Source organism: Scyliorhinus torazame, chromosome 4 (assembly GCF_047496885.1).
Source record: "Scyliorhinus torazame isolate Kashiwa2021f chromosome 4, sScyTor2.1, whole genome shotgun sequence".
Lineage (NCBI taxonomy): Eukaryota > Metazoa > Chordata > Chondrichthyes > Carcharhiniformes > Scyliorhinidae > Scyliorhinus > Scyliorhinus torazame.
Genome location: NC_092710.1, coordinates 339,095,658 through 339,120,201, shown reverse-complemented (window position 1 = coordinate 339,120,201; position 24,544 = coordinate 339,095,658). Strand labels below are relative to the sequence as shown.

The following is a 24,544-nucleotide window of genomic DNA, read 5'->3' as shown; positions in this document are numbered from 1 at the left end:
GGGGTTAACTGGGTTGCTGCTGCTAAGGAGAAGGGGGAGCTGTTATGGGATGGGGTGGTCGAGGCGGGAGGGCACCATCGGGGGGATACACGGGTACGTGGGAACCGGGTGAGGAGCTGGGTTAAAAAAGGTGATGGCTAGTCGACAAGTGGCGGGGGGGTGTAAAGAGCCCCCCAACCCGGCTGATCACGTGGAACGTGAGAGGGCTGAACGGGCCGATTAAAAGGGCACGGGTACTTGCACACCTAAATAAATTAAAGGCAGATGTGGTTATGTTGCAGGAGACGCATCTGAAACTGATAGACCAGGTCAGACTACGTAAAGGATGGGTGGGGCAGGTGTTTCATTCGGGTTTGGATACGAAAAACAGGGGGGTGGCTATCTTGGTGGGGAAACGCGTACAGTTTGAGGCAAAGACCATAGTGGCGGATAGTGGGGGTAGATATGTGATGGTGAGTGGCAGATTGCAAGGGGAGGCGGTGGTTCTGGTGAACGTATATGCCCCGAACTGGGATGATGCAAATTTTATGAGGCGTATGTTGGGACGTATCCCGGACCTGGAGGCGGGAAAGTTGGTAATGGGGGGAGATTTCAATACGGTGCTTGATCCAGGGCTGGACCGATCGAGGTCCAGGACCGGGAGGAGGCCGGCAGCGGCCAGGGTGCTCAAGGACTTCATGGAGCAGATGGGAGGGGTAGACCCCTGGAGATTTAGTAGGCCTAGGAGTAAGGAGTTCTCATTTTTCTCCCATGTCCACAAAGTATACTCACGGATAAACTTTTTTGTCTTGGGAAGGGCACTGATTCCGAAGGTGACAGGGACGGAATATACGGCCATAGCTATTTCGGACCACGCTCCACATTGGGTAGACCTGGAGGTAGGAGAGGAAAAAGAACAGCACCCACTCATGAGAATGGATATGGGCTTATTGGCGGATGAGGGGGTATGTTTAAGGGTGAGGGGGTGCATCGAAAGGTACTTGGAGCTTAATGACAATGGAGAGGCTCAGGTGGAAGTGGTCTGGGAGGCGTTGAAGGCGGTGGTTAGAGGGGAACTGATATCCGTAAGGGCACATAAAGGGAAGCAAGAGGGTAAAGAAAGGGAGCGAATGCTGAAAGAACTTTTGAGGGTGGACAGGCAATATGCGGAGGCGCCGGAGGAGGGACTGTACACGGAAAGACAAAGGCTACATGTGGAATTTGACCTGCTGACCACGGGTAAGGCAGAGGCACAGTGGAGGAGGGCACAGGGTGTACAATATGAGTATGGAGAGAAGGCGAGTCGGCTACTGGCCCACCAATTGAGGAAGAGGGGATCAGCGAGGGAGATAGGTGGGGTAGGTGGGGTGAGAGATGAGGAGGCAGAGATGGAACGGGGAGCAGAGAGAGTGAACAGGGTGTTCAAGGCATTTTATGAGAGGTTATATAAGGCTCAGCCCCCAGAAGGGAAGGAGGGAATGATGTGTTTCTTGGATCAGCTGGAATTCCCTCAGGTGGAGGAGCAGGAGAGGGCGGGACTGGGAGCACAGATTGAGATGGAGGAGGTAGTAAAAGGGATTGAGAGCATGCAGGCGGGGAAGGCCCCGGGACCGGACGGATTCCCGGTGGAATTTTATAGGAAGTATATGGACTTACTGGCCCCGCTTCTGACGAGAACCTTTAATGAGGCTAGGGAAAGGGGGCACCTGCCCCCGACTATGTCGGAGGCAACGATATCGCTCCTTGTGAAGAAGGATAAAGACCCGCTGCAGTGTGGGTCCTACAGGCCCATTTCCCTTTTAAATGTAGATGCTAAGCTCCTGGCCAAGGTGATGGCGACGAGGATAGAGGATTGGGTCCCCGGGGTGGTCCACGAGGATCAAACTGGGTTCGTTAAGGGGAGACAGCTGAACACGAACATACGGAGGTTGTTAGGGGTAATGATGATGCCCCCACCAGAGGGGGAGGCGGAGATAGTGGTGGCGATGGACGCCGAGAAAGCATTCGACAGAGTGGAGTGGGATTATCTGTGGGAGGTGCTGAGGAGATTTGGTTTTGGAGAAGGGTATATTGGATGGGTACAGTTGCTGTATAGGGCCCCGGTGGCGAGCGTGGTCACGAACAGACAGAGGTCTGATTACTTCCGTCTTCATAGAGGGACGAGGCAGGGGTGTCCCCTGTCTCCGTTACTGTTTGCATTGGCGATTGAGCCCCTGGCCATAGCACTGAAGGGCTCCAGGAAGTGGAGGGGAGTGCTCAGGGGAGGAGAAGAACACCGGGTATCCTTGTATGCAGATGATTTATTGCTGTATGTTGCGGACCCAGTGGAGGGGATGCCTGAGATAATGCAGACACTCAGGGAGTTTGGGGAATTTTCAGGGTGCAAATTGAATATGGGTAAGAGTGAGCTGTTTGTGGTGCATCCGGGGGAGCAGAGCAGGGGAATAGATGACTTACCGCTGAGGAAGGTGACAAGAGATTTCCAGTACTTAGGGATTCAGATAGCCAGGAGTTGGGGAACCTTACACCAGCTTAATCTAACAAGATTGATGGAACAGATGGAGGAGGATTTTAAGAGATGGGACATGGTGCCCCTGTCACTGGTGGGTAGGGTGCAGGCGGTTAAAATGGTAGTCCTCCCGAGATTCCTCTTTGTGTTTCAGTGCCTTCCGGTGATGGTCACGAAGGCTTTTTTCAAGAGAATTGAGAAAAGTGTCATGAGTTTTGTGTGGGCTGGGAAGACCCTGAGAGTGAGGAGGGGGTTCTTGCAGCGTAGCAGGGATAGGGGGGGGGCTGGCACTACCGAGCCTAAGTGAATACTACTGGGCCGCCAATATCTCAATGGTGTGTAAGTGGATGGGAGAAGGGGAGGGAGTGGCGTGGAAGAGATTGGAGATGGCGTCCTGCAAGGGAACCAGCCTACAAGCAATGGTGACGGCGCCGTTGCCGTTCTCCCCGAAGAAATACACCACAAGTCCAGTGGTGGTGGCAACACTAAAAATTTGGGGGCCGTGGAGACGACATAGGGGAAGGACGGGAGCCTCGGTGCGGTCCCCGATAAGAAATAACCATAGGTTTGTCCTGGGGAGAATGGATGGGGGATTTGAAGCATGGCAAAGAGCTGGGGTCGTGCAACTGAGAGATCTGTTCATAGATGGGATGTTTGCGAGTCTGGGAGCGCTGACGGAAAAATATGGGTTGCCCCAAGGGAATGCATTTCGGTACATGCAACTGAGGGCTTTTGTGAGGCAACAGGTGAGGGAATTCCCGCAGCTCCCGACGCAGGAGGTTCAGGATAGAGTGATCTCAGGGACATGGGTGGGGGATGGTAGGGTGTCGGATATATACAGGGAAATGAGGGACGAGGGGGAGATCATGGTGGATGAGCTGAAGGGGAAATGGGAAGAAGAGCTGGGGGAAGAGATTGAGGAGGGGCTGTGGGCTGATGCCCTACGTAGGGTAAACTCGTCGTCCTCATGCGCCAGGCTAAGCCTGATACAATTCAAGGTTTTACACAGGGCGCATATGACCGGAGCACGGCTCAGTAAATTTTTCGGGGTAGAGGATAGGTGTGGGAGATGCTCGAGAAGCCCAGCAAACCACACCCACATGTTTTGGTCATGTCCGGCACTACAGGGGTTCTGGGTGGGGGTGGCAAAGGTGCTTTCGAAGGTGGTGGGGGTCCGGGTCGAGCCAGGCTAGGGGTTGGCTATATTCGGGGTTGCAGAAGAGCCGGGAGTGCAGGAGGCGAAAGAGGCTGATGTCTTGGCCTTTGCGTCCCTAGTAGCCCGGCGAAGGATATTGCTTATGTGGAAGGAAGCCAAACCCCCGGGCGTGGTGACCTGGATAAATGACATGGCAGGGTTTATAAAACTAGAACGGATAAAGTTCGCACTAAGGGGTTCGGCTCAAGGGTTCACCAGGCGGTGGCAACTGTTCATTGACTACCTCGCAGAACGATAAAGGAAATGGGAAGGTAACAGCAGCAACCCAGCAGGGGGGGGGGGGGCGGGAGGGAGAGAGAGGGCCCGGGTGGGTCCTCAGGGGTGTTTTTGTATAAATATTTCTATTAGGCTATGTATATTGGACTGTTTGATTTTATTTTTGGAGAGTTATTATTTTTGATAGGGCAGTTGCCATTTAGTTTATATATTATTTATTTATTTGTTAAAAACGGCCACTGTTATTTATACTATTTTACTGTTGTAAAAAGGAAAACCTTTGTATTGTTTTGTTTGGCCAAAAAATTTTGAATAAAATATATTTAAAAAAATAAAAAATAATAATAATCTTTATTGTCACAAGTAGGCTTACATTAACACTGCAATGAAGTTACTGCGAAAATCCCCCAGTCGCCACATTATTGTGTCTGTTTGGATATACGGAGGGAGAATTCAGAATGTCCAGTTCACCTAACAAGCACTTTCGGGACTTGTGGGAGGAAACCGGAGCACCCGGAGGAAACCCACGCAGACACAGGGAGAGTGTGCAGAATCCGCACAGACAAGCAGGAATCGAACCTGGGACCCTGGAGCTGTGAAGCAACAGTGCTAACCACTGTGCTACCATGCTGCTTGGCATGGTATTATGTTGAGATGTTAGTTCAACATCTTATTCAAAAGCCAGCACCTTTGACAGTCCAACACTTCCTTAGTACTGCACTAGGCAGTCCACCTAAATAATTGTTTCATGGTTTCTATGATCAATAGTTTACCATTATAGTTGGTAGTGAATCAAATTAACTATTTTAAACTTTTAAACTCCAAAAGTCAGAACATGAGATTCTCATCTAAAGTTCTACAGGAACACGGTGAGTTACCATGCCAGCTGTATTTTCTTGCCCTGCTTATTGTGCAAAATGATGTTTTGGACACATGCTGTATCTCTTCAGCTAGTTAATCCATGATGCTTTCTGCTCCCTCTTACTTAATCCTTTTGTACAAACTTAGTTATAGAAACATAAAAAATAGGATCATTCTGCCCTTCGAGCCTGCTCCGTCATTCATTATAATGATGGCTGATCATCCACCTCAATAGCCTCATATTGCATCTCCCGCCATTTCTTTTGATCCTCTTCACCCTAAGGACTATATCTAACTGGTTCTTGAAAATATGCTATGTTTTGGCCGCAACTTACTGTGGTAATAAATTCCACAGGCCAACCACTCTTTGGGTGAAGAGATTTATCCTCATGTCTGTCCTAAATGGTCTACCCATATCCTCAGACTGTGACCGCTGGTTCTGGACAACCCGACCATCAGGAACATCCTTCCTACATCTACACTGCCTAGTCCTGTTAGAATTTTGGAGGTTTCTATAGCCTATATTTGTTGACTATTTTCTACTATTGACCATAAAACTAAAGAGATGGCCATGGACTTCAGGAAGCGAAGTATTGAGCACAGCCCTGTCTGCATCAATGGTGCCAAGGTGGAGATGGTTGACAGCTTCAAATTCCTAGGTGTGCACATCAACAATCTGTCCTAGTCCACCCACGTCGACGCTACGACCAAGAAAGCACAACAGCATCTATACTTTCTCAGGAAACTTGAGGAACTTTGGCATGTCCACATTGACTCTTACCAATTTTTACAGATGTACTATTGAAAGCATCACATCTGGCTGCATCACAGCCTGGTATGGCAACTGCTCGGCCCAAGACCGTAAGAAACTACAGAGTCGTGAACACCACCCAGTCCATCACGCGAACCCGCCTCCCAACCATTGACTCTGCCTTGGAAAAGCAGGCAGCATAATCAAAGACCCCTCCCACTGGGTTATTCCCTCTTCCAACCTCTTCCATTGGGTAGAAGATACAAAAATCTGAGAACACGCACTAACAGATTCAAAAACAGCTTCTTCCCCTCTGTTACCAGACTCCCGATTGACCCTCTTATGGACTGAACTGATCTCTTCACACACCCTCTCTACTGAGTAGTACTACACTCCATATGCTCACCCGATGTTTGTGTATTTACATTGTGTATCGTATTCCCTATGTTTTTTCATGTATGGAGCAATCTGTCTGGACTGTACGCAGAACAATACTTTTCACCAAACCTCGGTACACGTGACAATAAACCCAAATCCAAAACCTACATTAACTGAAATAGTTGTTAAATTATCTAATGGGCACTGGTAAACAACTGTTTATGTCTGATATTAGAGGTTGAGTATCCCTTATTCAAAATGTTGGGGGCTGAGAGTGTCTCTGATTCCAGACTTTTTCGAATTTTGTAATACCAAGCTTCAAAGACCCTCGAACACTGCTCGGATTCGCCGGTTGGTGCTGTGCCTGACGGGGATCCGCGGCTTCGCACCTGTCAGGGGATCAGGTATTGGTTCAACTATTTTGGTGCAACAAACCCATGCTGTCAATTGGAAGGACGCGCACATGCACATGTGTGTTCGGCCACAGGAACAGGCCACAGTGCTGGGAACAGCCAACACTGAAAAAGTGAGGGTTTCAGAGCTTTGTAAGTTTTGGAATTTCGAATAAGGGATACTCAACCAGTATCAATAGAAAATTCAGGTTTGCTACTGATGGTCTCCAGTATCCTATAGGATTTTTGTGGTCTTGTACCATATTCTCTCTCAGTTAAACTAAAGGCTAAAACTGCTGTCTTTACAGCATTAAATGACTGCAAGACCCAACCCTGCATAGTACTGGTGGTGGAATATTGTCTATCTGATTGCGCCCGACGCACAGCTATGTGGCTCATGTTTCACTACCCTCTGAAATGGGCCTGCATGCCACTCGGTTGAATTCGAGGAGGTGACTCACAATTTGCAATTAGGGATGGGGCAATAAATACTGGGCCTTGACAGAAACACCGACATCCCGTGAACCAAGTGAATAATCTGGATAGTATTCTAGTTTAGTATACTTTGAAAATGTATTTTCTCAATGTGATACAAGGAGGTGTATGAGGAAATAAATATATCTGTAACGTCTGGGAAGTTCAACCAATTCAGATAACAGATAGCATTTCATTCAGAAAACTCAGTTAAGTGATGACCACTGTAATTTGAAAAAAAAACCGCGCTGAATTCTCCGCTTCCTGCCACGAGCGGTGGGAATTGCGATTGAGCGGATAATATCGGCAGTAGAAAATTTGCGATTTGCGCACAGCGCTGACTCCGGTACCATACTCCAGTCCCCTACTGGTGACATTAGCAAAGTGTGGACCCCTGCAAAACCGTCCTTTGCATGGATTTGAATCTCATTAGCAGGTTGGACACTTCGGGCGGGATTCTCCGCAATCGGCGCGATGTCCGCCGACCGGCGCCAAAAACGGCGCGAATCAGTCCGGCATCGCGCCGCCCCAAAGGTGCGGAATTCTCCGCATCTTATGGGGCCGAGCCCTCACCTTGAGGGGCTAGGCCCGCGCCGGACTGATTTCCGCCCCGCCAGCTGGCGGGAAAGGCCTTTGGTGCCCCGCCAACTGGCGCGGAAATGAGTTTGCCGTGCGGCGCATGCGCGGGAGCGTCAGCGGCCGCTCACGGCATCCCCGCGCATGTGCAATGGAGGGGGTCCCTTCCGCCTCCGCCATAGTGGAGACCGTGGCGGAGGCGGAAAGGAAAAAGTGCCCCCACGGCACAGGCCCGCCCGCGGATTGGTGGGCCCCGATCGCGGGCCCAGGCCACCGTGGGGGCACTCCCCGGGGCCAGATTGCCCCGCGCCCCCCCCCAGGACCCCGGAGCCCGCCCACACCGCCTTGTCCCGCCGGTAAGAGAGGTGGTTTGATTCTCGCCGGCGGAACAGGCATTCCAGCAGCGGGACTTCGGCCCATCGCGGGCCGGAGAATCGCCAGGTGGGGGCCCGCCAACCGGCGCGATTCCCACCCCCACTGAATAAACTCTCAAAACCAGTCGGGTTTTCTGGGGAGGGCTGCCTGGCCAGAGGGAATAACGGGGACCGACTTGGTGGCAAGTCCATGCACTCTGGGTGTCCCCCTCGGGATTGGGATGGCCTAGCTCAGACCGCTATTGCTGCAGTATGTGATTTAAACGCACCCCTCTTGTGCTACTTACAGGCTCCTGGCTATTCACAATTTCAGCTGCTCACTTTGTCCTGTAAATGTTCAGAGATTCTCTGGTGATGTGGAAGCACACCCAGGTCGCTCCTCTGGAAACCCTCATACCCCAGCAGCACCACCAAGGGGATGGGCGTGGCCATGCTCAATCACTGGCCCACCAGGTGTTGGCACTCTTTAGAAGTAGTCTCACTGCAGAGGAAGCAGGGGATTAGCAGAGCTCACCCAACCAAAGGACATCTACACTGTGGTCTTTCAAACCCTGCCTGGCAGACAGTGCTGCCAGCCTCATCAGGAGGACAGAGCTCACGATTTTGAAGAGTGGCCCCTGATGAGGCCTTTGCTTTGAGAGGGACTGACTGCCACTCCCACCTCTTATCCAGCACTGATCAGGAGGGCGAGCTTGAGTCTGCGGTCCACACTGGGGAAGGGGTGCACACCTCTCCTCATTGATATCTAGCAGTGGGGCCACTTCAGACTCCCGAAATTGAGGGGACCGGTCTTCTCTGAGCCATCTTCGTGACTGCAATGAATATATGATGACTGATGCGCTTATAAGGAGTTCCAGATTGTCAGGCTGTTTAACACGAACTCCAGCCCCAGTGGTTACACTGCCTGCTGGACTGGGTATTGATTCCAATTCTCAGCGGCAGTGTGCTAGCCAATTTGTGTACTGGCATGGTAGCACAGTGGTTAGAACTGTTGCTTCACAGCGCCAGCGTCCCGGGTTCAATTCCCGGCTTGGGTCACTGTCTGTGCAGAGCCTGCACGTTCTCCCCGTGTCTGCGTGGGTTTCCTTCGGCGCTCCGGTTTCCTCCCACAAGTCCCGAAAATGTGTTTGTTAGGTATTTTGGACATTCTGAATTCTCCCTCTGTGACCCGAACAGGTGCCTAGTGGCGACTAGAGGATTTTCACAGTAACTTCATTGCCGTGTTAATGTAAGCCCACTTGCGACACTAATAAAGATTATTATTATTGATTTGCACGTCCTGAATTGCAGAACGTTTCGCGGCCCCAACAGGAACGCAGGTCACATGCTTTTCAGTTTGGGCGGGAACACTTAGTCTCCTAAATGGAGAATCCAGCCCATTATGTTTGCAGAGTCCTATTGACAATTCGGTCACCTCATGGGGATGGCAAAATCTTGTCTTGTGTAAACACTTACACTTAGTTTTAAAAACAGGAAACCTGTCTGGCTGAGAATAACTGAAATTAAAGTGGTTTTAGGAGTCATCAATTAAATATCTTTTATAGGTGACTATTGACGTTAATAGGATATTTTTCCTGGCTTCATTCAATTCAGACCTTGGATGACTGTGTGGAGTTTGCACTTTATCCTCATGTCTGCGTGGGTTTTCTCTTGGTTCTCCGGTTTCCTCCCTCAGTCCAAAGATGTGCAGGTTAAATGGATTTGCCATGATAAATTGCCCCTTAGTGTACAAAGATGTGCGGGTTAGGTGGGGATATAGGGATAGGGCAGGGGAGTGGGCCTAGGTAGGGGTTCTCTTTTCGAGGGTTGGTGTAGACTCGATGGGCCAAATGCCCAATGTCTGCACTGTAGGGATTCTATGGAATTCTGTGATTAAAATTCTGGAGCCTGTTCTGCCAATCCATTAGATCATGGTTTCTGCAGCTTCCATAATGTACATTTATATGGATAATTTATATCTCAGTTCTATTTATGAATCTTTGCTTCATATCCCTAAATATAATTTCTCAATGAAACTATTATTAATTTCATTCTCCAAATCAGACTGACCGATTATCCACAGGGGAAAGAGTTCCATGATGATGCGACCATCAATTCACTGAGAGACACGTTGAGAAGTAAACCATGGTTTTAATCAGCTTAGACTTGAGCCTGCCTGTGACCGGTACAACAATGAATGCGGCCCCGCAGGTCAGCTGCCTTTATACTTCCTGTAAGGGGTGGAGCCATGGGCGAGCCCGTACATGCCCCGACATATCCCCCTGTGGGTGAAGCCGTACAATGGCCCATAGGTGGAGCCCACAGGGTTAAACACATAACGTAACACGATACAGCAGTAACATGATATCACAGTGCACTGGTGAATTAACAGTAGTTCCATTCACCACACATGATTTCCACAAGGTCTTATGTGGTAAAAGTGCACCTTGATCTCACTATGTAGTATATAATTGAAGGCTATGCCCTCTTTTTCTGTTTTTCTCCCATTAGAGGAAATAATTTCCTTGTATCTACCTTATTGAATCCTTTTTGTATTTGAAAAATCTTAATTAGATCACGCCACCATCTTCTACATTCAAGAGAACGCAAACATAGTACTGAGTCATTGTCGTATTAAATTGCAAACAGCCCCTACACACGCTTTCTTTCTCCTCCTTCCACCCTTACTGTGTTGACACAATATCCTAGTCTTAACTCTTTCCTTCCCAGGACTTCAAAGTTGATGAAACTTTTCACTCAACTCTTCTTCCTGCAGTGTGAAGGTTTTTGAAAGCTCAGCTTGACATCGCTTTGCCGCTCCCCAGTTATCTCGTTGCACTATTTGAACAAAATCTTTTATTTATAATTTTACTTAAAACTTTGTTTCTAAGATTTTAAATTAAGATTGATGGGATTATTAATATAAAATAAATTGATGCATTGATATAGTATTAGAAGTAGACCACATTGAGAGAAATATTGAATTTCTGACTCCAGGTATACATTAAAGTAAAACCGGGATAATGTGTTAACTTGCTTGCTGTTGTGTTCTTTGAATGGACTCTAGGATTCAGAAAATTTTCAAATGAGCTGCACGAGAAGATTAGTATATTTTCATCTTTACATATGGATCATGTTGGCAAGGCTACATTTATTCCCATCCTATGATACCTTGGGAAACTGATGGTGGATGTTCTATTTGAAGAGCTTGTGGTGATGGTTCTCCCATGATGGTGTAAAGTAGGAGATTCCACAATGTTGACATCAGGCTGATGTGTGACTTAGAGGTGATGGTGTTGCCAACGGGATTGCTGTTTTTTGTCATTCTTGCAGCAAGCTCTACAAATAGAATATCCACCATCCCTTTCTCAAGGCATCGTGGGATGGGAAGCCTTGCCAACATGATCCAAATGCAAAGATGAAAATATACTAATCTTCTCGTGCAACTCATTTGAAAATTTGCTGACATCCTAGTGTACACAGGAGGAGCAACAACTCCACAGATGGTGGTCGCAGGAGGGAGGTACAGTTAAAATAGAGTTGCTTCAGTGCATCTGTAGCTAGAATACACAGCAGCCGCAAGATGTCAGTGATGGAGGGGGTGGACGTCAACTCCATTGGCAGGGGTACCGATCAAACAAAGCGATTTGTACTACAGATGGTGTTGTGCCTCCTGAGAGTTACAGCTGTTGCCTCCCAGGCAAGTGGTGTGTATTCCATCACAGTCCTGACGAAGCTTGTTGATGGCAGAGACACTTTGGCAACAGTTGCAGTGAAATTGGGCTCTTGTTGTGGCAGGGAGATTTATTACGCTTCCCAAACTTCAACTAATTCAACAGGAAATGCTGATCAAAATACAAATCTGCTGGTAGAACGCTGTTCACAATGGAGAATTAAATATCAGCAGTCAACGTGGTTTTACGTTTTCTTCTGTGTCCATTTAATGTCTGTTTAGCTTTTTTGTCTTTTCAGTCAGCGTAAGACCTTTAAAAGCGCTTCTAGAAGTATAACATTTTACAGCACATAAGTCCATTTGGCCCATCCTGAGCTATCCACAATCCTGTTCTCTGACAATCCCGTCTACCTTTTCAGTTTTTCTTTTTCAATTGGTAATTCACCATTTTAAAACTTAGGATTCCATTTCCACACCCATTCACCCTAACCACTCCAAGCCAGTTTTAACAGTAACCCAGATACTGTCAAATCCCGTATGATCAGTATTTTCCAATGTGTGGTGGAGGTATAGCTCTCTCACTTGAAAACAGAAGATTTGCAACTTCTTTTATTAGAGCTTAGAGATCTCCGTGAAGTGTTCAAAATTGAGTGTTTTGGTGAAAACAACTTGGGAGAAACTACCTCCATTGGTTGGTGAGTCAGTCATTTGGTGGCATGAATTTCAGATTATTACTGAGAATAAAGGGATAGAAGTTCAGAGAAAATGTTCAACACTAGTGGAAGCAGGATCCATAGAAAAAGGTGGCTTGACCTGAGTCCACAGATATTCAAATTATTCAAATGGAGAATTATTCGAATGGTGTATCACAGAATAACAGAATAATACAGTGCAGAAGAGGCCCTTCGGCCCATCGAGTCAGCTTCAGCGTATGAAAGGCACCTGCCTACCTAATTCCATTTGCCAGCACTTGGCTGTCATGTGAGAGTACCTTTAAGAAATGGGTGTTTATAAATGGGTGTGCATATAAATATCTGTAGTGAGAATACCTTTAAGAAATGGGTGTTTAAGAAATGTACCTTTAAGAAATGGGTGTTTATCAGTGATGTCAGAGTGTGGGTGGAGCTGGGCAGTCTGTCAGCTTTTTACTTTCGTTTTAGGCTGTTTTGCTGCAGGGTGTGTTTTAGTTTTGTTTTCAGAGCTGGATAGCTGCAGTCACAGCCAGAAGGGGTCTTAATCTCTCTCTCTCTCTAATCTAAAAACTGTAAATCGATCCTTTGGTGATTTAAAACCAATAACTGAAGACTTCCGGGTGCGGCGATGACCAGCTGAGTCGCACGTTTCGGCAGCTCCCGGTGGAACGGACTTTTGGGCTCTTAATAAGAGCCCCAACGGCAATTTTAACGGCTAAAAATACTGTGCGGTGAACCAGAAGGGAATCCCCCCTGGATACGGATGAAAATAGGAGAGGAAGGTGGCCGGATTGCGGTGGATCCTTTAGAGCAGCGGCAAGGAAGGCAAGCAAAAAGCAAGATGGCGTCGGAAGGTGGCAGTTTAATATGGGGCCCTGACCAACAAGAGTTCCTGCGGCGCTGCGTGGAAGAACTCAAAAAGGAAATGAAGAAGGAGCTGTTGGCCCCGATATTACAGGCGATCGAAGGGCGAAAGGAGGAGCAAAAGACCCAGGAGCGGGAGCTTCGGGTCGTGAAGGCAAAGGCTGCCGAGAATGAGGACGACATACAGGGCCTGGTGGTGAAGACGGAGATGCACGAGGCACACCATAAACGATGTGTGGAAAGGCTGGAGGCGCTGGAGAACAACGCGAGGAGGAACAACCTAAGGATTCTTGGCCTTCCTGAAGGTGCGGAGGGAGCGGACGTCGGGGCATATGTGAACACGATGCTGCACTCGTTAATGGGAGCGGAGGCCCTGGCGGGTCCGTTGGAGGTGGAGGGAGCATACCGAGTGATGGCGCGAGGACCGAGAGCAGGAGAAATTCCTAGAGCCATAGTGGTGACATTCCTCCGTTTTAAGGATAGAGAGATGGTCCTTAGATGGGCAAAGAAAACTCGGAGCAGTAAGTGGGAGAACGCGGTGATCCGCGTATACCAAGACTGGAGTGCGGAGGTGGTGAGAAGGAGGGTGAGCTTTAATCGGGCCAAGGCGGTGCTTCACAAAAAGAAGATAAAATTCGGAATGCTGCAACCGGCAAGACTGTGGGTCACATATCAAGGGAGGCACCACTACTTTGAGACGGCGGATGAGACGTGGACTTTTATCGTGGAAGAAAAATTGGAATGAGCGGGTTATTAAAAAAAAGAACGTTTGAAACAAAGTGGTGGGGCGAGTATGGGGGGCGAAGAGGGGGGTAAAAAGGGGGGAAAGAGGAGTTTTATGTTATTAATCCTGCGATGTGGTAACTTTTCTCTCTTCCACAGGAGGTGGTGGGGGGAGGAAAGGAGGTGGAGGAGATGGGGCGTTGGCCATTGGGGGCGGGGCCAAGGGGGAAGCGCAGGCTCGGTTCCCGCGCTATGATAATCATGGCGGGAATAGGGAAGCAGGAAGGAGGGGGCGTCGCACGGTGCGAGCCGAGGTCACGGGGGGAAGCCAAGGTCGGCCAGAGTTTGCTGACTTCTGGGAGCAACATGGGGGTGTAACTACGCTAGTGGGGGATCTAGCGGTGGGGGGTGGGAGGGGGGAATTATTGGGCTGCTGCTGCTGGGGAGAGGGGGGAGCTGGCATGGGGTGGGATGGGCAGGGGGGGTACCGCCTGGGGGGGACACAGCTACGTGGGAACCGGGTGAGGAGCTGGAAAAAGGGGATGGCTAATCGACAAGGGGGGGGGGTAAAAAGCCCCCCAACCCGGCTGATCACGTGGAACGTGAGAGGGCTGAACGGGCCGATAAAGAGGGCACGGGTACTCGCACACCTTAAGAAACTTAAGGCAGACGTGGTTATGTTACAGGAAACGCACTTGAAACTGATAGACCAGGTGAGACTACGCAAAGGTTGGGTGGGGCAGGTGTTCCATTCGGGGCTAGATGCGAAAAACAGGGGGGTGGCTATATTAGTGGGGAAGCGGGTAATGTTTGAGGCAAAGACTATAGTGGCGGATAGCGGGGGCAGATACGTGATGGTGAGTGGCAAACTACAGGGGGAGACGGTGGTTTTGGTAAACGTATATGCCCCGAACTGGGATGATGCCAATTTTATGAGGCGTATGCTAGGACGCATCCCGGACCTCGAGGTGGGAAAGTTGGTAATGGGGGGAGATTTCAATATGGTGTTGGAACCAGGACTGGAAGGAGGCCGGCAGGGTGCTTAAAGATTTTATGGAGCAGATGGGAGGAGTAGACCCGTGGAGATTTAGCAGACCTAGGAGTAAGGAGTTTTTGTTTTTCTCCTATGTCCACAAAGTCTATTCGCGAATAGACTTTTTTGTTTTGGGAAGGGCGTTGATCCCGAAGGTGAGGGGAACGGAGTATACGGCTATAGCCATTTCGGATCACGCTCCGCATTGGGTGGACTTGGAGATAGGGGAGGAAACAGAAGGGCGCCCACCCTGGAGAATGGACATGGGACTAATGGCAGATGAGGGTGTGTGTCTAAGGGTGAGGGGGTGCATTGAAAAGTACTTGGAACTCAATGATAATGGGGAGGTCCAGGTGGGAGTGGTCTGGGAGGCGCTGAAGGCAGTGGTTAGAGGGGAGCTGATATCAATAAGGGCACATAAAGGGAAGCAGGAGAGTAGGGAATGGGAGCGGTTGCTGCAAGAACTTCTGAGGGCGGACAGGCAATATGCGGAGGCACCGGAGGAGGGACTGTACAGTGAAAGGCAAAGGCTACACGTAGAATTTGACTTGCTGACAACTTGCAGAGGCACAATGGAGGAAGGCACAGGGTGTACAGTACGAATATGGGGAGAAGGCGAGCAGGTTGCTGGCCCACCAATTGAGGAAAAGGGGAAGAGGGAAATAGGGGGAGTGAGGGATGAAGAAGGAGAGATGGAGCGGGGAGCGGAGAGAGTGAATGGAGTGTTCAAGGCATTTTATAAAAAATTATACGAGGCTCAACCCCCGGATGGGAGGGAGAGAATGATGGGCTTTCTGGACCGGCTGGAATTTCCCAAGGTGGAGGAGCAGGAAAGGGTGGGACTGGGAGCACAGATTGAAATAGAGGAAGTAGTGAAAGGAATTAGGAGCATGCAGGCGGGGAAGGCTCCGGGACCGGATGGATTCCCAGTTGAATTTTACAGGAAATATGTGGACTTGCTCGCCCCGATACTGATGAGGACCTTTAATGAGGCAAAGGAAAGGGGACAGCTGCCCCCGACTATGTCAGAGGCAACGATATCGCTTCTCCTAAAGAAGGAAAAGGACCCAGCGGGTCCCATAGACCTATTTCCCTCCTAAATGTAGACGCTAAGATTCTGATAAGGTAATGGCAATGAGGATAGAGGATTGTGTCCCAAGGGTGGTCCATGAGGACCAAACTGGGTTTGTGAAGGGGAGACAGCTGAATACGAATATCCGGAGGCTGCTAGGGGTAATGATGATGCCCCCACCAGAGGGGGAAGCGGAGATAGTGGTGGCGATGGATGCCGAGAAAGCATTTGATAGAGTGGAGTGGGATTATCTGTGGGAGGTGCTGAGGAGATTTGGTTTTGGAGATGAGTATGTTGGATGGGTGCAGCTGTTGTATAGGGCCCCAGTGGCGAGTGTGGTCACAAATGGATGGGGATCTGCATACTTTCGGCTCCATAGAGGGACAAGGCAGGGATGCCCTCTGTCCCCATTATTGTTTGCACTGGCGATTGAGCCCCTGGCAATAGCATTGAGGGGTTCCAAGAAGTGGAGGGGAGTACTTAGAGGAGGAGAAGAACACCGGGTATCTCTGTATGCGGATGATTTGTTGTTATATGTAGCGGACCCGGCGGAGGGGATGCCAGAGATAATGCGGACACTTCGGGAGTTTGGAGAATTCTCAGGATATAAACTGAACATGGGGAAAAGTGAGTTGTTTGTGGTGCATCCAGGGGAGCAGAGCAGAGAAATAGAGGACTTTCCGCTGAGGAAGGTAACAAGGGACTTTCGTTACTTTGGGATCCAGATAGCCAAGAATTGGGGTACATTGCATAGGTTAAATTTAACGCGATTGGTGGAACAAATGGAGGAGGACTTCAAGAGATGGGACATGGTATCCCTGTCACTGGCAGGGAGGGTGCAGGCGGTTAAAATGGTAGTCCTCCCGAGATTCCTCTTTGTGTTTCAGTGCCTTCCGGTGGTGATCACGAAGGCTTTTTTCAAAAGGATCGAAAAGAGTATCATGAGTTTTGTGTGGGCCGGGAAGACCCCGAGAGTGAGGAAGGGATTCTTACAGCGTAGTAGGGATAGGGGGGGGCTGGCACTACCGAGCCTAAGTGAGTACTACTGGGCCGCCAATATCTCAATGGTGAGTAAGTGGATGGGAGAAGAGGACGGAGCGGCGTGGAAGAGATTGGAGAGGGCGTCCTGTAGGGGGACTAGCCTACAAGCTATGGTGACGGCCCCATTGCCGTTCTCACCGAAGAAATACACCACAAGCCCGGTGGTGGTGGCGACTTTGAAAATTTGGGGACAGTGGAGACGGCATAGGGGAAAGACTGGAGCCTTGGTGGGGTCCCCGATAAGAAATAACCATAGGTTTGCCCCGGGGAGAATGGATGGGGGATTTGGAATATGGCAAAGAGCAGGAGTAACGCAACTGAAAGATCTGTTTGTGGATGGGAAGTTCGCAAGTCTGGGAGCGCTGACCGAGAAATATGGGTTGCCCCAAGGGAATGCATTCCGGTATATGCAACTGAGGGCTTTTGCGAGGCAACAGGTGAGGGAATTCCCGCAGCTCCCGACGCATGAGGTGCAGGACAGAGTGATCTCAAAGACATGGGTGGGGGACGGTAAGGTGTCAGATATATATAGGGAAATGAGGGACGAGGGGGAGATTATGGTAGATGAGCTGAAAGGGAAATGGGAAGAAGAGCTGGGGGAGGAGATTGAGGAGGGGCTGTGGGCGGATGCCCTAAGTAGGGTAAACTCATCGTCCTCGTGTGCCAGGCTAAGCCTGATTCAATTGAAGGTGTTACACAGGGCGCATATGACTGGAGCACGGCTCAGTAAATTTTTTGGGGTAGCGGATAGGTGTGCGAGATGCTCGAGAAGCCCAGCGAACCACACCCACATGTTCTGGTCATGTCCGGCCCTACAGGGGTTTTGGGCGGGGGTGACAAAGGTGCTTTCGAAAGTAGTGGGGGTCCAGGTCGAACCAAGCTGGGGGTTGGCTATATTTGGGGTTGCACAAGAGCCGGGAGTGCAGGAGGCGAGAGAGGCCGATGTTTTGGCCTTTGCGTCCCTAGTAGCCCGGCGCAGGATACTGTTGATGTGGAAGGAAGCCAAGCCCCCGGGGTGGAGACCTGGATAAATGACATGGCAGGGTTTATAAAGCTGGAACGGATTAAGTTCGTCCTAAGGGGATCGGCTCAGGGGTTCGCCAAGCGGTGGCAACCTTTCGTCGAATACCTCACAGAAAGATAGAGGGAATGGAAAAGAAGAAGGCAGCAGCAGCAGCCCAGGGTGGGGGGAGGAAGCAGAAGGACTCTCAGGGTTGTTAATATATATGTATAATATGTATAGGTCGTTGCTATAAATAATTGTATATTGGACTGTTAAATCATATTTTTGGAGAGTGTTTATCTGAGACAAGGCAGTTGCCATTTAGTTTTAGTTTCCGTTTTTGTTATATATTATTTATTCTTTGTTTATAAAGCAGGTCATTGTTATTTATACTGTTATATTATTGTGTAAAGGATACACAATGTATTGTGATGGTTGACCAAAAATTTTCAATAAAATATTTAAAAAAAAAAATAAAACCAATAACTGCTCTCAGTAGTGACTTTAACCCTATGTGCTTCTGTTTAAGGTTTTGTTTTTAAGTCTTATGGATGTTAAAAGGAAAGCTTAAAGGATTACTTAGTGTTGTATTCTTTGGGGGTGGTATTTGAATTAATGGTTGCTAAGATGTTCACTATGTTTTAAAAAGGTTAACTTGAGTTCATAGAATAAACATTGTTTTGCTTTAAAAAATACTTTTCCATTTCTGCTGTACCACACCTGTAGAGTGGGCCGCGTGCTCCCCATACCACAATCTATTAAAAGTTGTGGGCCAGGTGTACTCCATGATACACTTTGTGGTTCTCTAAACCCTGGCCCATAACATGGCTCATAGCCTTGAATGTTATGACGTGCTCAGTGCTCATAGTGTGCTTCAACTCGGGTGAGTCTAAGAGTAAATCATCACCTCCTGATCGATCGTGGTGCATCTCATTGGATGTGATTGGTTGCCATTTTAAAATGTCACCTGCAGAGTGGGCATATCTTAAACTCCCGTGGACCTTCGTAACACAGCTAATATTGCCTGTTTGATCCCTTTCTCCCAGCTTCAACTGTAAGCACATTTGTGGGAAGGAAAATTGAGGCTGACTGCCAATGAAATTGGCATGTTGTGGCTGAAGAAGATGTCAATTTATATGCCGAGTATATGCAAAGACATGATTTTTGTGGCTTTAAAATTGGAGTTGCCTTGAATGCCGTATCAACATATACATCATGATTTATGGTATATTGGTCTCGGAGGAAATGCAGCGTGATTTACCAGAATGATATCTAGACTCCAAGCATTAAATTAAGAGGGGGGATTACACAAACTAGGGTTGTATTCCTTGCAATTTCGAAGTCATCACTTGATTGACATTTTAAAGATATCAAATGGACCTGATAGGGTTGATCAAGAGAAACTAATTCTGCTAATTTGGGAGCCTAGGACCTGAGTGTATAGTTTAAAAATTAGAACCAGCTAGGAAACAATCTTACAGAGCAAAGATGGTGGAAGTTTGGATCTTTTTTTATTTGTTCATGAGACGTGGGTATCGCAGACTGTGCCCATCCCTAATTGCCCTTGAGGGGGCAGTTAAGAGTCACCCACATTGCTGTGGGTCTGGAGTCACGTGTTGGCCAGACCAGGTAAGGATGGCTGATTTCTTTCGCCAAAGGATATTAGTGATCCAGATGTGTTTTTGCGACAATCTACAATGGTTTTATGGTCATCGCTAGACTTTTAATTCCATATTTTTATTGATTTCAAATTTCACCATCTGCAGTGGTGGGATTTGAACCTGGGTCCCCAGAGCGTTACTCTGGGTCTCTTGGTTACTCGTCTAGTGACAATATCATTACACCACCGCCTCCCCACTCTTCCATAAACAATAATGGATGCGAGATCAATTATTTAAAATCTGAAATTGATCATTTTTTGTTGACCAATTGTAATAAAGGATATGTGGAACTTCTGTGTTTCTATGTTCTCCACCATTGCACCAGCTTAGAATAGCACAGATCAATGGTGGAAGGTGGGATATTTCTGCTCTGCAGAGCTGAGTATGACATTACCAGCTGGTGATGCATTTACCTGCTGAGTCACCCAGTTAAACTTGGCTTTTATATCTTTTAAGATAAAGTATTTATTTATTCCTCTCGTTAACATGACTGTAAAGAATATGTATGTTTGAAGGGTAAAGGTTAATGCTGCAGCACTATATTATTTGTTTTGGGGAGTCCGGAGGTGGGTGAGCTCTAAGTATGAATGTATTCCTCTTTGTGTGCATCTCAGTTTGACTCAGTTCAGTTCCCACAATCAAGCAGGAGTGATGGTGTGATACATGTTTGCACATTGCATTGCAATTCACAGCAAAACCAAAGGAAGTATCCAGCAGCTGCTGTGTAAACAAGGTATTAGAGCTCTGTGTGAAGAGCTTAAGGAACTATTATATCTACGTGTAGAAGAGCAAACAGGTGTTGCATAAAATTGTCGATCTGGCTAACCGCAATATGATCCGGACTGTCTCTTTATCAAATCAGCTGAATGGTGCACCCGAGGGTAATTTCAGCAATTTTGGACAAAGAATCTATCTGTAGAAGTAAGCCTAACTCTATCCCTGTCCTGTCGCTCCCTGATGACAAATAATAAAAATAAGCTGCAGCCTCCAGCAGAGAAGCTGAATAGCTGAGAAAAAGAATTGTTTTACTGCTCGTAGTAAGTTGTTGTTTCCCAGAAGGCTGCAAACCCGTTCCAACCTGTTGTCGATCCTGGCTGCAATCTTCATCCAGTGAAGATATGAGAATTTTACTTGGAAACACAGACTTGTGTAAATGGCCCCCAACAACAAAGAACCTTATTTCATCCCATTTTAGTAATCTAGGAAGGGTAAATATTTAACAGGACCATCTGACAATGGGAGTCAGAGAAGGAAATTAAAGTTTGTTGGGGTCACATGGGAAGTGTTGCCCTCCTCCCCACCCCCTACTTTCTCTTTTACTCACTCACCTGACTTGGTCACTCGCCTCACTCACTCAACATCACTAATCTCCCCTTTCTTTCACTCGGTACCTTCTATTTGAGTGCAACGGAAACATTTAGGAATCACAGACTTTCCATTATTGGTCAATTTATTTTTAAGGACTTTGAGAGTAGCTGTAAATTTCCAGATATTTTTCTGTCAGAGTTTGTTTTATTTTTGGTTTAAAGTTGTGTTTCCTTTGTAGCATTGACGAGCCCCTGCTCTAAAATAAAGAGGCAGCCACAGAAAAAGCTTGTGTGCTGATGTGCTGGGTAATGGTGTTGAGGTATTCAAAAGGCTGACAATTGCATGATTTCCAGGGTGATCGCACCGAAGATGTGAGTTGGTGAAAGGGCTCAGCTTCTTGACCAGTCAGCTTTGTATTCAGGCTATTTCTCAAAGCAAATTTATCTCTTTTTGAAGTGACAGTGAATGCTTCCTTCATTTTTATTTATTAAAACATTGCATGCTTTCATGCACATACTTTGTAGGAGAGCAAAATAAATCAAATTCTTCTAATTTATTGAAAGCGCCAGAAACATTTCCTTCGTCTGACCAGAGGGTTGTCAGTTCCCAGTAAAGGGATGTAAATAGAAGTAAATGGCAGGGGACCAGTGGCAGGGAGCCAGTTATCGTCCATGTAATTCAAGCTTGTAAGCCGGGAGCTACTCTCTACTGGGTGGTGGGTCTCGGGCAATGTGCTGCAGCTCTGGTTTGTCAGCTTCCAAGCTGTGGACTGCGTTTTTAAAGTGCAGACCAATTCTGTTTATAAGAGCACGGGTGTGTGCAGAGTTCAGAGCTGTAAAATAGGGTCCGCAGGGATTTAAACTGGGTGAAAAGATACCCCAGGAAACTCAGCACCAGTGTTTAACTCCTTGGCGTACAATCCAAGACACTACAGTAAGTGGAACTACCACAGCTTTATGATTATGAAACTTGTATTTTGCACTGTTGAGATTTACTATGTTTAATATATGAAGGCTGAAGATCTATGTAAATTTGATTTAAATAGAATTACTTCAGAGTATAATGTGATTATGTTGTGTAAATTCATGACTTATTTTCTTTTAAATGACTTCCTTCTATATTTGACATGCCCTGACGATATGGGCACTATACAATTTGTGAAAAAGCAATAAAAATGGATTTGCTTTCGAAGTTTTACTGAATTCCATCTTCAGAATAAAATTTCAAAAATAAGAAAAAAGCTCGAGTTGCAAGTTTTCCGATTCCATCTTTTTGCTAATCTCAACAAGATTGTTGGTTTTCTATTTGAGAAGATGTTGGAAAGGGTCTTTAGCTTTTCCTCTTCCAGCTCAGGCTTCCACTGCTGCTGATCTGCAGCCATATTTTAGCCGTTTTATTGCTTTGCACTGATTTGTGGCCAACAGTGTGCCAGTGTGTGTTGCACCATATCCAGCAGTTGCTGAAGGTAGATATTTATTCCTGCAGTGAGTATTTGCTGTAAAATGTTATGCCTTATACTTAGAAACAAAAGATGTGGCTTTCACTCTTGACTCTTCAACATCAAATGTGTTAACTGATTAATAAATATATGAAGCCCAATTCTATTCATCTTGAAGCATTTAAGGCAACTCTCATTTCAAAATGTGGTCTTCTCTGCTAATAGAAAGGAGAGATCCAACACCCTGTTCTTCATTGAATGTATTTCCCACTTCCATTTCTTTAACAACTGGCTAGTGTGCATCAGAGTCATTTGGCCACTGACCAGAAACTGAACTGGACCGGTTATATAAATACTGTGGCTACAAGAACAGGTCAAAGGCTAGAAATTGTGTCAAGTAATTGTTCTTAGAGTACGGTTTTTACAGTCTTCAGGAGCGAACCTTAACAATGAGCATTAGCAAATCATTCAACTGCAGAAGGCACCACAGTCATACTTGTCCCCTTCATCCTGCTTTTGAATGTGCACTCTTGAGTCACTGGATGTGGACCAGAGTGAAAATCCTGGTTGATTTTTTACCTTTCGTAGTTGCAAGAGCACTGACGCCTTACTCTGGCCGAGATCAGATATTTGTGATGGATTTAGTCACTACTAGTGGATGTACTACTCGGTTGGTTTGTGATTTAGGATCAGAATCTGCATTAGTGGCACAGGAGTTGGTGTGAACTGCTAATAGAAAGGAGAGATCCAACACCCTGTTCTTCATTGAATGTATTTCCCACTTCCATTTCTTTAACAACTGGCTAGTGTGCATCAGAGTCATTTGGCCACTGACCAGAAACTGAACTGGACCGGTTATATAAATACTGTGGCTACAAGAACAGGTCAAAGGCTAGAAATTATGTGTCAAGTAACTTGTCTCCTGACTCCCCAAAGCCTGTTCACCATCTATAAGGCACAAGAAAGGAGTTTGCCCAAATGAGTTCAGCTCCAATAGCACTCCAGGAGCCCAACCCTATCCTGGACAAAGCAGCCAGCTTGCTTGGCACCTCTTCCACCATCTTCAACATTCATGTCCTCCACCACCGATGCACACTGGCAGCAATGTTTACTATTGGTAAGATGTACTGCAGCAGTTCACCAAGCCTGCTGTGACAGCGTCTCCCAAACCCCTGACCTCTACCCTCTAGAAGGGTAGACGAGGGCAGCAGATGCATGGGAACACCACCACCTGCAAGCTCCCCACCAAGCCATATGTCACCCTGCCTTGGAAATGTACTGTCACTGTCCTTCACTGTCACTGGGTCAAAATCCTCGAACTTTCTTCCTAACAAAACTGTAGATGACCCCACACCAGAGGGCAATTAGGGATGGGCAATAAACGCTGGCCTACCCAGCAAGGTCCACATCCCATGAACAAAGAAAATGAAATAAGATTGAGGGCTGTTGAGGACAGGAACTGGATGCACTGCATTACAGATTAGATAATTACTTAAAGTGTGAAAAATTTACAGGACTATGGAGGAAAAGAAGATGGACGGGCATAGTCAGATAGCTCTTTCAGCAATTCGGCAGGGGCCTGGATGTACTGAATAGCCTACTTCTGTGCTATAAGGTTCTACAATGTAATGGTTATGGGGAGGGTATTGATGTCAGTATTGTGTTGCAAGGAAACCTCTAAGTAAAGTACAGAGGCTTTAGGGATACTAAAGTAGTGATGATGTATATATTTCTCGGGTGAAGAGGGTGACAATGACCTTCAGTGGGGACTATGCACATTGTCCATAGCAAGTGTTGCTAGCACTTGAGATTCTTGGGCATCCTGATGACTTAAGGTAATGCTGAAAAAGAGCCAAAGGAATCACTAGGTTTACTGTTATCCAGAAGTCCCCACAAAGGAGCTGAATTGGGATTCATTTTCTAAAATATAGTTTGTTTTTGAAGCATGCAGTGATTTGCCATGGAGAGTAGTTGCAGGAGACTGTTGCATCCTTTAAGGGAAGAGCAGATAGACATTTGAAGTAGAGGAATACAAAACCAGTATGAAACAAGATCAGTTTTTAGATTGCTCTAGCAAAGACTTAGGCCCAGAATTTCACCGAGTGATGGCGACTCCACGGACATTGATGTAAAAGCCACACTCCATTTTTGATATCTTATTTTTGCCGAGAGAGGGGGAAAGGGATGAGGCATTATTCCCAGGGAAAACTGAACTCAGCTGGGCAATGTGAACTCAGGATTGAGTTCAGACCCCATTTTTTGTTGTAGCAAGGGCCTTGACCTGCATGGTGGGATTTATAAATATTTAGATTAGACTCTTGAAGGGTGGAG

General features: G+C 47.2%; 1 protein-coding gene across 7 annotated transcripts in view; it reads left to right on the top strand.

Moving 5' to 3' along the window:
* The window catches only part of disp1 (dispatched homolog 1 (Drosophila)), a 741,843-nt gene that overhangs the window by 338,679 nt on the left and 378,620 nt on the right, over nt 1-24,544 (top strand). The window contains exon 1 of one of the 7 annotated variants that reach the window (XM_072500255.1): nt 21,496-21,708. The exons of the other annotated variants lie outside the window; for them this stretch is intronic. The gene's annotated coding sequence lies outside the window, so the exon portion shown is untranslated. Of the gene's footprint in view, nt 1-21,495; nt 21,709-24,544 lie in introns of those variants that run through there. 7 annotated transcript variants of the gene reach the window in all.